Below are 13,201 nucleotides of genomic sequence, written 5' to 3'. Positions count from 1 at the left end.
GAGTTTGGTGTGATTGCTGGTGTGGACTACAGGGACTGCACAGAATCATCAAGAATTGGCCCATGCCTGCTGTGCCCCAAATATTTTCCATCTCTAAGAAAACTAAACAGCAAATCAGTTGGTGCTGTAGACTTATGAATTATGCCCCAGAACCAACGATTTCACCCTTGGTCCTTTCACCCACATTGATGAGCCCTTGCGTGATCAAGGAGTACAGGCTGTAGCATCTTCTGTAGTCATCTTGCAAACACCTGCCTTACTTTTCTCGTCATCTGGGCTGGGGAGTTTGTTTGAATCTGAGACCCTGACTCCATGGATCACAGCTGCTTGGAGAGAGAAGCTGGTGCTGGGATGATATAGCACTACACTTGATGACCTGAGTTTCAGACCTGAAGATCTGATGTGTGGTCCCCAAGTAAACCTGCTCTCACTGAGCAGGAGCTCCAGATTGGCGGAATCAATGAATTTGAACTAGACTAGTTCAGGGGCCATGAAAACCACGAAACTACACTGAGACTGACATCTGGTCATTGGCCAGAAATGAAGGCCCTCAATGAGCTAGCACTTGACTAGATTTCATGTAGTTCTTAGATTAATTTTGAAGTCACTAGAATTTCTATAACTGTTGAAATCTTGCATCCCACAGGATCTCATTATGTAGTATGTAGTGATAGAAAGAAGTACTTTTTTGGTAAGTCATATTATGTGACTGTTGAAGTCTGAGGGGCAGATTTTTGAAGGCCCTGCGCCGCCGGTGCGTCACTTTTTCCCATGTTAAAAGTGACACACCGGCGGCGCAAGGCCTTCATAAATCTGCCCCTGAGTCTCTAACTCCTCTCAAATTCCTGAGTAAGACTTTCATTGAATGCCTCACTACTTTGAGGGCCAAGTGATAAAGAGGTGCACTTGCTACCCTGTTAATCACGTCACCTATAAGACTGGTCTCTGGCATCAGTGTTAAACGGACTCAATAACTTTGGTTGTGGCTCAGTAGCCCCTGTGTGCCTTGAGCTATGAACCAATCGTGACATCTTGTACAATGTGGCTACATTTTTGCATATGCAAAATCTGATATGAAGTAAAACCATGGGCATGCCTATCAGAGTATTAGAAGATAGACTGCAAACATGAAACACATGTTTTGCAATCCACAAAAGAATATGTTTTGGACGACTAAAAAAACTTTAGAAATGTACATACTTCACTGGTCTGAGTGCCTAATTGTGGTTTAAACAACATTGGCATAAATGTCCCAAAAATATGGTGAAGTGCCACTCCACAGACCAAAACTGCTCTATGCCACCTCAAGATCTAGATGCCACCCGAGGTCCTCTCATGTTCACTGGCATTCACGGATACCACCAGATGATTGGCAACCAGGAAGATGTTCTCCTGGTCCAGCCACTCCCATAGATGTTGAGCCTTCTGACACAGAATCCAGGACTCCAATCCATCCTGCTTGTTACAGTGCCACATGGAAGTCATATTATCCAGCCTCCCCTTGATGGGAGTAAGACTTTCAAAGCCGGGCTGATTGCTCAAAGCTCCAGAAGATTTATGTAAAGCTGGCTCTCGGATGGAGATCCAATGCCTTGGAACTCCATTTCTCTGAGACCATCCCCCAAACCCAGGAGCAATGCATACATCACAATGTGCGATCCGAGAGGGGCAAAAAGAGGGGACTGCCACAGGTTAGGGTGGCCCTTGTTATCCTTCACTATTACATATCCTACTGTGTCTACTGAGATATCAGAGTGGAGTTTGAAATAGAGCCCTGATGCTGAGCCTACTGAAAACTGAGGATCACTACAAGGCTGAGATATGCCACCTAACATACTGAATGAAGAGGATGCAAGAGGCCAGAAGTCTAAGAACCTCAGAGCCATTATCACAGAGACTCAGGATTGAGCCAGAAACATCAGGATCATATTCTGATTTTCCTAAATTTGCTGCAACCTTGACAAGGCCTTAAACTGTACTCTGTCTAGGACAGCCCAAATAAAGGATATCCTCTTCTGGCATAGATAACATTTCTCCCAGGTCTATAAATAATGTGCAATATTGGTACAAGATGTTCCAGGGTAGGAGTACTATCAACAATTTGATGGAAACCATGTATTTAGGTAATCTTTAGCACATATATTTTGTTTCCATCCTTATAATCAATATTATTGTATTGATATCTTCTTGACAGCTGCTGACATCCTTAATTGTGTGGATGTTTCTTTGAATTCCAGGTCAGGATCAAATCTTGTCCCCTTATTAATGATTATTACAGTTGAATACCAAGCACCTGTTCCTGATTATTGGCCTTTAAGGAATGTAGCTACCAAAGCAATAGTAGTAAAGGAGTTCTACAATATCAGTGTTAATATTGCATCACTGTACACACATAGAGGGGTGGATAGACAAACAAAATGAACAAAGAAAACCCCTACACAACCGACAGAACAAAAAATCTTTTGTTTTGAAAATACTGCCCTCACTCACACACCGAAGTGTGTGACATGCTTCATCATCGGGTCTGCTTACAATACACACAGGTGTAGCCACACTCTGGTCGGAGCATGGGGGGGGGTTTAACATAAAAAGACCATAAGACAAATGTACAAGACCAAGGTAATGGAAAAGCATGTTAAACTTGTGATGTAGTTGTGGTAAATAAAATATTACCCTGGCAGAATTTCTAGACATTAACAAAGTATCATGCATCAAATGAGAGACAGGATCCGTGGTGTCCAAGTTAAATGGGCTTTATTCCAATAACTCGAGTCAAAGGGAGAATCAGTTCCATCACCACAGAGGTTCAAGAAGGGTCTTCTAACATTTAATAACAATGAACAGAATATATACATTTTACTCCTTGTACATAGGGCGGAGCGCTCCAGGCAGAGCAAGAAAGAAAGAGATAAGAGCATGTGGGCGTACATGAGGGTGTGTACTTCGATGAGTCATAGGTAGGTGATAGGTAGGTGTCATAGGTGGGTGGGTACTTAGAGGAGGAGTTTGCATGACCAGCTCGAACTTTGTCCTACTTGTGTGCAACATGAGCATGACGTGCAATTGACGTGTAACTGGGAGGAGAGCTGACTTTCAGTCTAGAAGAGAGATCTCTTGTGTCAGGGCGACCAGCACATCTAGTACTAACTGATATCTTGAGTCAGGGGATGTATGATCTGAAGCAAAGGTTGCTCGTCACTAAATGACAGAAAGGGCATATTTATTCGTTCGTTGCATGAGCTTTCTATGGATGCAAGCCCTGTAATCCACTTAAACAGAGACAGAATGGCTGGGCCCTATCTATGCAGATGGGTTCTGTGTACCTTCTTCACCAGACTGAAATGTGATTCTGTAAAGCAAACAGATAACTGTTATTCATAATACTGTCTTGGCAGGCCTTACTGGGCTTCTTGCGGCTTTCAGTGTGTCAGGAGTCATGAAAACATTAATTCAGGGACTGGTGGTTCAATCTGAACCACAAAAAGGGTTCAGTACGATATTTATTTAAAAGTGCACAATGTAAAATACATGGGCCTTATGCTACCTTAACGTTTGGGAGACTTTGATGACTGGCATTTCTAATGCAGGACATGATTGCAGGGGCCTAGTGATTCAGGCCACTACAAGGAAATATGCATGGATGACATGCACACACATGTAACATAGGGTATACGTAGGGGGCATCCTGGTCAGGCAAAATTTCATTTTCCTCATTCCCTCCTTGTCCCCTACTTAACCCTTCAGGATACATCTATATTCATGAGACCGTATAGTTCATCATACAGCATCATTTGTTCATCTTTTATCCTTTGTTTACGTGGATGTGGAATACAGGCAGTAGCACACAGGCCGCAAATGGCCGGGCCACACTGCAGACAGAGACAGCAACCAAATACCATAAGTAGGATCATTCCTAGGAAGGACATAACTTTCCATTCCCATGCCGATATTACACCCCAGAACCAACTGGACCAAGTCCATGTGCCTGGATCTTGATGTATGACATTAGCAATTTTGTGGAGTCTTGTTATCGCTGCGTACACGGATGGCGCGTTATTTGGGATGAAAACGCAACAACTAGATCGGATCACTCTACAAGCTCCGCCTCTATCCGCCAGGATGACGTCAAGAACGAGGCGATTTTGTAAAACGACAAGTCTCATAGCAGATTGCTCCTGGGTTAAGTTCGCCAGGGCAGATGCAGTCACATTCACTACTGCTTCCAGGGTTCTTGTTAATTTGCGTATCAGCTTACTATTTTGGACGGGGCCAACGAAGAAAAAGAAACCTTTGTTGAAGTCTGTATATTGCTCCCAAGCTGTTTCAGTCTGATCAATCCCTGCAGAATCTGTCTCTCTCTTTTGTCTAACATGTTCTAGTTGTGAATCTCTGTGATAATGGGATGGGGCCAAGAAAACAGGTGGCAATAAGAATGCTATATAACATGTCCCACTCCAGTCTAAGGGCAGATGTACATAGGCTGTCTGACCGCAAATGAAATAGGTATGGCGTGATGGTTTGAAAGAAGAAAGTCCTTTATCACTAAACTCTACTACAGTGTTACACTCGCTGTGTCCCATAAGTACTGAGCCTTTCTTACTAACACATAAATCACCTTTTGCTGGTAGAACTGAAATAAACGGTGGACCTGTATTTTGCTTGGGCTGAACATTTAACATTATAAAATTAACAGATGCATTTCCCTGTTTGTACTCTTCATTCTCTAAATCGGTTCCCTTTCTTTGGGGGAATCCGTCTTTGTCTGGAAAGCATGCTTCATTCATTACTTTATTCAGGTTTCCATATATCCAGCCACCTGGATAAGCTATGTACCTTCTATCTATTGAGGTCATTAGAGCAAACCATGCTCCACACGAACCATTGTGTGAGAACGGTAAAGGGTAGAAGGGCAAGACTCCCTTCGTCTCTTGACAAGGTGGCATTTGGCCACATACCCAGCAATCTGTCGCATTGCTGGTCTGGTGAGAATGGTGTAACATACGAATGAAAGTATTGTTACGTAGTGCTAGTCGATATGACAATTCATGAGGTGGCAGTTCACTAAATGTATGCTCTGCGGTGCTATTACTGGAAGAATGTATATGTGAGGAAATAGGGAAAAAAACATGTAGCAATATACTGACACAGATTATAACAATGCACAGAATAAAAAGAATGATCAAAGTAACTATACATCTACTGCGTAATATCTTGCAGTATTTTTCCTTCTTATCTCTCTTCTTGCTATTCTCATATGTCTAACCGATTCACCACAGGGTGGGCTTAAACAATTAAACGACGTCTGACTTACTAGATCGCAACTTAAACCTATACTCCTGCTGTGGAGTCTTTTCTAGCAAAGGTCAGTGTTCTTTATAAAAGTTCCAAAGTTCCAAATAGTCCAAAGTATCTTTTGTAGTGATGAAGGTGAGTTCGGCCTTTACGTCCTTCCACCAACTTCGGCGTCTTCCAACGTGGCTCAAGGGGACTTGAACGATCAAAATTCCGGATGCATACAAAATTCTCGGGGACAATGGCGTGTTCCTTGACCTGGGTGTTGTCAGGGAAGGCAGCAGCAACCTGTGAACAACAAGAGAGTAGTGCAGAAATCAAGGAAGCCAGGTAATCTGTCAGCATGTTACTGTCAACATCAGGTATTTTCTTTGGCATAGGCGTACCTCAGATATTTGGCGGTCTACCGAAAACTACTTCATAAGGAGATAGGCCTGTTCTGGAATGAGCTACCATACGCATGTAAAAGAGGGCAACCGGCAAGGCAACCATCCAATCCACGCCTTTTTCTGCACAGATCTTAGCAATTTTTGTCTTAATTGCCTGATTATGTCTTTCTACAAGGCCTGCTGCTTCTGGGTGTCTTACACAATGGAATTTCCAAGTATATCCTAACAGAAGAGACACTTGTTTCATTAATTCAGAAGAGAATGGCTGGCCGTTATCAGAATAGACGACCCGAGGTAATCCATACCTGGGGAAGTACTCGCGCACTAACTGTCTGGCTGTTGTCACAGCAGTATAATCTGGAACTGGATATGCTTCTGTCCATCTAGATAGTGCACACACAACTACTAAGACATATTTGTAACCTCTACATCTGTCCATTTGGATATAATCCATCTGGAGAACCTCAAAAGGGTGGTCAGGAGGATGAAATCCGCCTTGTTCCACCGGGATGCCTTTACCTGGATTGAACTGGCAACAGATCATACATGTTCGCACTTTCTGTTTCGCTGCGGCACGCAGGTGCTTGTTAAACCAGATATTCTGTAAGCTGTCTATCATTGCCTTCTCTCCCAAGTGTGCTGGGCTATGTGTTGTGTTTATGATTATTTGTACCATAGAATCTGAAAGAGACCATGTACTTTTTCCCTTAGTCATCCAACCTTGGTTAGTCTGGACCCCTCCTTGTTCAGTCCAATTCTTTATCTCATCTGTTGTGGCATGTGTCTGTATGTCGAGTACATCTTGTGTGGGATCCCTGACTGTCATACATGTTGTCAGTAATGGTACCTCTGTCCTTGTCGTGTCTGTTGGTGTCTGTGCTGTCTGGGCTGTAAGTTTTGCTGTTCGGTCTGCCAGGTCATTACCCTGGGAAATGATGTCTGTAACTTTGGTGTGAGCTTTGCACTTCAGGATAGAAATGGCTGTAGGTAAATGTATGGCCTCTAACAGGGCTTGAATAAGCTGGCCGTGCTGAATCTTGGCACCATGAGAGGTCAAAAAACCTCTTTCCCTCCATAGGACCCCAAAATCATGAACTACGCCATAGGCATATTGTGAGTCTGTATAAATGTTTACTTTCAAGTGCTTAGCTCTTATGCAGGCTTGCGTCAGAGCGATGAGCTCTGCTGCTTGTGCTGACAGTGTGTCTATTTTTTCTTGAAGGATTCAGAATGTTACAACGTCTGATCTCTATGTGTGGCTGAAATAATGTCAGTTCATAACCTGTCAGTCTCGCTACAGTCAAATGTAAAAATAAATAAAAATAAAAAAGCATAAAATGTTTACTGTAACATGGAGTCGCTGAAACTGGCGCTTGACATAATGCTCTTTTTAATTTCTCAAATGCCAAGGTGTGTTCTTGTGTCCAAGGGAAGACAGTCAAAATGGCTGCCTCCTGTGTAGTTAACTGTATGAGTGGGTTGGCTAGATATGCATACTGGGGAAGTGAGGCCAATAAATGCACGAACTTCCTTTTGTGTCCTGTGCTGTGAAAGGTTAGTAAGTAACTGAATACGTTCTTGTGTTAGCTGTCTACAGCTGACTACCCTCCTTGGAAAGCAAGTGTTCAAGGAACACCACTTGCTTTACACAGAACTGTAACTGTCAGTGATGCATTCTCACATTCTGTGTCTGATCGTGCTGTAACCAGGATGTCGTCTACGTACTGTATCAGTCCTGTGTTGGCAGGCATGTGAATACTGTCTAGCCGTTCCTTTAGTGTTTGACTGTAAATGCTAGGGCTCACTGTCATCAATCCAGCAAAAATTAATTATATAAAAAGAAATAAATAAATAAAAATGAATTTTCAATTCAAAAGCACAATTTTTATTTTGGGGAAACCTCTTTCCAAAAAGCTCTATAGTTTAAAAAAAAAAAAAAATCCTACTCTAAATCTTGGGAATAGTATGACCATACTACCTACAATATGTTCTCTAAATGTATTTGAATAAAATCCAAATTATCCCAGCATAGACAGAAGGCTGGAACCTCGCTACTCCTCACCTCTGTGAGAAACAGCCCCTCCCTCTAGAAAGATGTTTGCGCTCGGAGTTTTGAATCAACTCCAAGCCGGGCTACACTGTGATCCAAAATTGAATGACTGCCAGATGCTGAACCCATTGCAAGAGCGAAACTCCTGCCAATTATGCTGTTTACACTACTGAAGGAAAAACTATTCATTTGCAAGCGTGAATTTATCTGAAGTCAATGAAGCTTTTAGTGTTGACTGTAAGGAAGAACAATTTTTTTTTTTGTACACAAGTCAGAGGGGCTGGGGAGGTAACTTCGCTACGAACTCACTCCTTGCTCACCTGCCCCTCCCCTCAGAGCCAGGAGCTGGCTCAGTGTCAAACATAACAAATAGGAGACAAGCCTCTCACTCGTCTCTTCTTCCCTAAAATTGGGTCGCTGCCAACGCTGAGCTCATTGATAGAGCCAAACGTCTGCCAAGTTTCTTAAAGAGTGAGCTGCAAGCCTCCTCTCTCCACATTCGAAGGAAGCTAGTGTAAGTCGGAGCAGTAGCCCTCCCTTTACATAAACATTTCTCTGCGGCTCATCACGGAGGCTCTGAGAGCTGAGAACAGCTGCCAAGTTACTGAAGACAGAGCTCGGTCTCGTCCGCGGAAAAGAATTGGAGTATGGCCAATAATAACAAGACAGGCACGGCAAGAGGGAAAAACCCTCCCTTTACATAAACATATACTGGAAGCCAGGACCTTCAGGGTCGAAAAACACATTCTCTGTAATTCAAAACATATCTGTACCCAGGCCAGGGAGCTAAACCAACATTCTCTAATTTCACTGAAGCCAATTTAATAAGGACATATTTTCTGTAACTAAGTGACATGCTAGTACTTTAAAATAATCCTGTACTGCTACTTAAAAGCTCCACTTTCTAATAAACACTTTTGTCTAACTAATTCAGCTAGAAGGCAAGACATTTGAAACATGGGCATTTGTTTAGCATGCAAATTAACACACAAATATGGGACAATGTGCTTCTGCACACAAGGCTATGCATTTTGCAGTTGAGAGAAAAAACGAATTATCATGGACTGTTGGGTTGGGACTGTTCTCTGCATACATCAATTGAAGCTTCTCCACTAAATGTTTATCTGAAACCATCTGTGTAAGCATTGCAGCCTAACTGACCTCTGAATCAGACATAATAAATCCTATTTTCACAGGCTGGTGGACATAAATCAGGCAGCATGTTAAATGAACACTGCTTTCACCGTGCAAGATATTACCTTTCTATCAGCAGCCTGTCAAAGTACATAGGTGAGCCTTGAAACTAAATGCAAATTTAACTAATGTAGGGGACACATAGCAATGCATTAAGATGGTAATGTATTATAGCTATCAAAAAGGGCCACGTTCATTAATTTACAAATAGCCACTATTCCTAATTCAGTGTGCAAGCTCTTCTATTCTACCTATTCAAAGGGCCAGATTCATAATTTTTCAAACAAAATAAATATAAAACCCATGTTTTCTAATTGAGTCTATTAACTGTCACAACGCTATTCTAAAGGGCAGCTTGCATTGGGAAAAATATTCTGTAGAAACATTCCTATTTAAAAAAACACACGGTTGCAGTACACTAATTAATAGCACATTCTCTAATGGGTCTATTCTATAATTTCTTCTCAACCGTGAAAAACATTAAAGCACTCTCCGTGTAAAAACCCTTATCTCAATAAGACTGGTTTATTTACAACTACCGACCTCTGAGTTAAACACAATAAAATCAAGTGTTCCAAGGCAAACCCTTTACAAATACACTTCTTTACTCTCCATGCAAGATTTTACCATTCAATCTGCAAACTGACAAAGCACATAGGCAGACCCAGAATGAAAAATCAAGGAAACCTTTATCTCAATTTTCAGAAATACGCCCATTGGATAACATGGCAAATCGCACCTCCACACAAAACATGCTTTTTCCACCACTTCCACAGCTCAGATCCTTTTCAAATTTTGCATCACAGTAGTCCAAGCTATTCCCTGAATCCTCACCAAAAAGCAACCAAATCCCTCCACTGGAACGGGTACGAATTTCCGCTCAAAAACACGCCCCCCGCAAACACCAAAAAACGCCAAAATCCCTCAACACCTTGTTAAACAGCATGTTAAAACAAATACTGCCTACTCAGTACAAGATATTAACTCTTTGGCAGCTGAAGCACAATCTTTCCTCAATGACTGCAGTACATGGGAAAGTCATGAACTCATTTCTCCACGTTATCACATAACACGTACGCACATCTTCAAAACATTTTCTCCAAGTACTTGAAAGAGATCCAGCTCTCTCCTGACTAACGTAATGATAACAAGCTCTGCACAAAACATAACCACATGGCGCTATTCACAAGCCATATTTACAAGAAACTCAACATGTCACAAAAATGACACGCTATTCACAAGGCATATTTACAAGGCGCTATTTACAAGGAACTCCACAGTAAACTTATAGCTCTAACACTAACTCTAGCTAGTTCTTCTGAGAGGACGTGATTCTTTTTCTTTGGCTTTTTCCTCTGCTAGTTTATTTCTCTCTACTTTGTTGAATTCTTTCTCTGTTCTCCTATGTGACTCTTTGCGCCATAACTCAATAGCGTCTTTCTGAGAGGGTCTTGACTTCTTTTATACATATCATGACCAGGTGTATCTCTTGGCGGGATGTTAACTGACTCTTCTAGTATACCTTTCCTGGTCCCTATCTGACATAATTTTGAGAACAATACACAAAAAATAGACTGTAACAATCAACAATCATTCACACTAAAACAACATAACATTGAAACACTAAAACAGATACCATTACAGAGAGTTAAACATGTACTTGAAAAACAGTTTTGTGCACTGGAATACAGTACAACCATACCGGTCTCAGAAAATGAGACACAGCTTTACCGGGCCCACGTTTAACCGTGGACCCGTCTTGACCGTTTCCACTTTTTACAGTGGACCCGTCTTGAAACTTGATGCATTCCCCATAGTGGTACTCACCGGGAAGCAGAACTTGAAACTTGGAGGCCTCGGAAACTTGACTTGACTACGCTTGCGCCTTGGAACAGGTGGACCTCTGGAGACCTCGGACCTTGCTCTCTCACGGGCTGGGCTCTGGTTGAGACGATCCGCGTTCCTCACCGCCTCGTATGGATGCCTGGTCGCTGTCCGTCCTCCTCCTGGGCCTGAGGGAGTAGCGGGAAATCCCGATGGCGTGCACACTTTGAAGTCCGTCACGGCTGTAGAAGGGGGCAAAGACTAGACCCACAACTCCGGCGAGTGAGGAAAGGGATATGTCCCTGTAAGGGCGCCAAATTATGTGGTAAATAAAATATTACCCTGGCAGAATTTCTAGACATTAACAAAGTATCATGCATCAAATGAGAGACAGGATCCGTGGTGTCCAAGTTAAATGGGCTTTATTCCAATAACTCGAGTCAAAGGGAGAATCAGTTCCATCACCACAGAGGTTCAGGAAGGGTCTTCTAACATTTAATAACAATGAACAGAATATATACATTTTACTCCTTGTACATAGGGCGGAGCGCTCCAGGCAGAGCAAGAAAGAAAGAGATAAGAGCATGTGGGCGTACATGAGGGTGTGTACTTCGATGAGTCATAGGTAGGTGTCATAGGTGGGTGGGTACTTAGAGGAGGAGTTTGCATGACCAGCTCGAACTTTGTCCTACTTGTGTGCAACATGAGCATGACGTGCAATTGACGTGTAACTGGGAGGAGAGCTGACTTTCAGTCTAGAAGACAGATCTCTTGTGTCAGGGCGACCAGCACATCTAGTACTAACTGATATCTTGAGTCAGGGGATGTATGATCTGAAGCAAAGGTTGCTCGTCACTAAATGACAGAAAGGGCATATTTATTCGTTCGTTGCATGAGCTTTCTATGGATGCAAGCACTGTAATCCACTTAAACAGAGACAGAATGGCTGGGCCCTATCTATGCAGATGGGTTCTGTGTACCTTCTTCACCAGACTGAAATGTGATTCTGTAAAGCAAACAGATAACTGTTATTCATAATACTGTCTTGGCATGCCTTACTGGGCTTCTTGCGGCTTTCAGTGTGTCAGGAGTCATGAAAACATTAATTCAGGGACTGGTGGTTCAATCTGAACCACAAAAAGGGTTCAGTACGATATTTATTTAAAAGTGCACAATGTAAAATACATGGGCCTTATGCTACCTTAACGTTTGGGAGACTTTGATGACTGGCATTTCTAATGCAGGACATGATTGCAGGGGCCTAGTGATTCAGGCCACTACAAGGAAATATGCATGGATGACATGCACACACATGTAACATAGGGTATACGTAGGGGGCATCCTGGTCAGGCAAAATTTCATTTTCCTCATAGTTCACCAATGTCTAGCATTATAAGAAGATGTTAGGCAAAACAAAATATCATCACACTATAAGGCCTCAAACTGTCTCATAAGTTGACAAATAAGGATTGCAAATTCATATTAGATCAAGGTTATATGCCCTGTGTATTACCCGCTTGTGTAGCACTCATTCTCAATCCAGTAACCATACTAGAACATAAGGCAACTATTAACACAGTCCTCAATTGTAAGACCCCAGGTGTGGAATGCATACCTGGATATTTGTTTAACTTACTCCTGGACATGGTTGCTGTCATCTTTAGGGAAGTTATGAATGCTATCTCAAAAGGAAACTGTGTTGGATTTCAAATCTTCACAACGAATGAGAGGTATTCCTTGATCATTCCTCACAGATTATTTTAAAAAGAGAGATATCCCTACCTCTCAGATGCCATTAGATCTAACAGATACATTAGAGTGTTACTGGTTTTCCTGAAATCAAGATAAGTCTTATTATTGGCATGATTCTTTACCATTTTCTATTTGGGAGGTGAGGACCTCTCTTGCTTTAAAAGAATTTGTAAAGAATGATCGAGTGAAAGATCCTAGCAACCAGACTCCAGGTGTGTGTGCCTCAACTTGTGCACTCTGAAAAGGAGGGATTTATAGATTGGAGGCAGAAGGTGATAACACAAACACAGCGCAGCATCTTATTGCTGTCATTAGAAGCATTCAATAGGCTAGACTTTAAAGGCATGCATGAAGTCTAGTGATTGGTAAGGTTTGGAGGCAACTTCATAAGCTGGGCTTTAGTTAGCTAGTGTTACCCTACTTTATAAATTAGAGTGTATGCCCCTCTGTCAAATACGGTCCACATACAAAAAGGCATATAAAGATGGCCGCTCTCCTTCTCTTGTTTGTAATCTGCCTAGAGGTGCTGGCCATGAGAATCTGGGCTAAAACTACTATCTGGCCTAAAACTGAGTGCTAATTATGTTAAACTGTTGCTGTTTGCAGGCAACCTCCTGAAGTCTGTGACTGGCCCACTCTGGATTTGCTGAGAGGATTAACCTGGTACCAGGAATTTTGGGTTTTCAAGTGAATCTCAGTA

Source organism: Lissotriton helveticus, chromosome 2_1 (genome assembly GCF_964261635.1).
Source record: "Lissotriton helveticus chromosome 2_1, aLisHel1.1, whole genome shotgun sequence".
Taxonomy (NCBI): Eukaryota; Metazoa; Chordata; class Amphibia; order Caudata; family Salamandridae; genus Lissotriton; species Lissotriton helveticus.
The sequence above is the reverse complement of the archived record's forward strand: the minus strand, read 5'-3'. Positions refer to the sequence as shown.